The sequence below is a fragment of the Aplysia californica genome, unplaced genomic scaffold, assembly GCF_000002075.1.
Source record: "Aplysia californica isolate F4 #8 unplaced genomic scaffold, AplCal3.0 scaffold00044, whole genome shotgun sequence".
Lineage (NCBI taxonomy): Eukaryota > Metazoa > Mollusca > Gastropoda > Aplysiida > Aplysiidae > Aplysia > Aplysia californica.
Genome location: NW_004797314.1, coordinates 1,959,976 through 1,961,556, shown reverse-complemented (window position 1 = coordinate 1,961,556; position 1,581 = coordinate 1,959,976).

Genomic DNA, 1,581 nt, shown 5'->3' with positions numbered 1-1,581 from the left:
ACTTGTGTGTGCATGTGTGTGCACGTGTGTGCGAGTGTGTGTTTGTGTTTGTGTGTGTGTGTGTGTATGTGTGTGTGTGTGTGTGTGTGTGTTTGTGTGTGTGTGTTTACACGTGGTGGAACACCAAACCAATGTGCCAATAAAGATGTATCTTATCTTATCTTATCTTATAGATTGAAAAAGATTGATAGATTTTTCACAAGACTCAACTCCTGTGAACATTATGTCCTTTTCCTATCTGTGATAGATTGATAGGTACATTTCTACCGGCCTCTATAACTTTTCCGATATGGGCATGGGTATCTTCTATCTTTCTGTCACGTCAGTCTATTTGAGTGTTTGTCTACCATCTGTCTTTGCCCCCGTTCACATGTTGTTCGTCTGAAGTGAGCAGACTACTAAATGTGGAATCAGGCGCTCGTCAATTTTTGGGCATGTGGAGTTATTAGTATTATCGTAAAGCTATTTCATTCGTTTATCTTTCAATGAGAAAAATATCCACCTATCTTGAATAGAAGTCGAGCTATTTGCGACTGGAGGAGGTGGGAATTGTCTGGTTTCAGAGGTAAAATTAGCAAGAATAGAGTTGCCAAAGTTTGATGACTACAAAAATGTGAGAGTCCTTGAAAACTCTAAATTACATTTGCGTACCTTTAATCAACATTTTTTCCCAGTCAAATCTACTCATAAATTTGTCTTTAAAATAACGAAAAAGGTGCTGAGCTAAGAAACAAAAATTTGATAACAATTTCCAAACCGGCGGAAAAATTCTGGTATCTTCGATTTCATTATTTTAACGAGCGCCTTATTTCACCACGATGCCTTATATTTTGATTTTGCGTTATTTGGAATATATCTTTCTGACGACCAACGTAAGATTTGAATAGACAGTGTGTATTAAACCTTTCTATACAGCTGTGAATGTTCGGTAGTTACGAAAGATGGTGAAGGTAAATAAAAGCTACCGAATATTGTTTCTAGGTATACTGTCGAGAATTTCATGGACGAAAAAAAAAAAGAAACAAACAAAAAAAGACAGTATTCACAGATCCCCACGTGGGCTGCTCACTAATAAAATCAGTAAGGAAGAGACAAATTCAGTTTCTGGGACACTTAAATCGACATAAAGGCCTGGAACATCTTGCTCTCACCGGAAACATAGAGAGTAGAGGTAATCTATCTGAGTAACCTACATTTACATGCACATTGTTTATTTTGAAAACCTGAACAGATGGGTGACCGAGAAAAAACAGGGTAATACAAGTAATTACAGGTGTTTTTGTTTTTGTGTTGTTGTTTTTTGCTTTGTTTTGTTTTTTTCTTTCAGAGCTTCCAAGCGGAGAAATGAAAGGCAAACAACGATCACCGACGTCTGCTTTATATCTGGCACTTCATGATGTTTATGATGATGATGGTGGTGATGATGATGATGATGATGATTATTATTATTATGATGTGGAACACAGAACTTTGTAGATTTCTCACTGCTGAGCCTGTTCTTTTATCTTTAACCATTTCCAAATCCATAATTGCATTCTTCCCCTCCGTACACAGCCACACAGTCTGTCTGTCTGTCTGTCT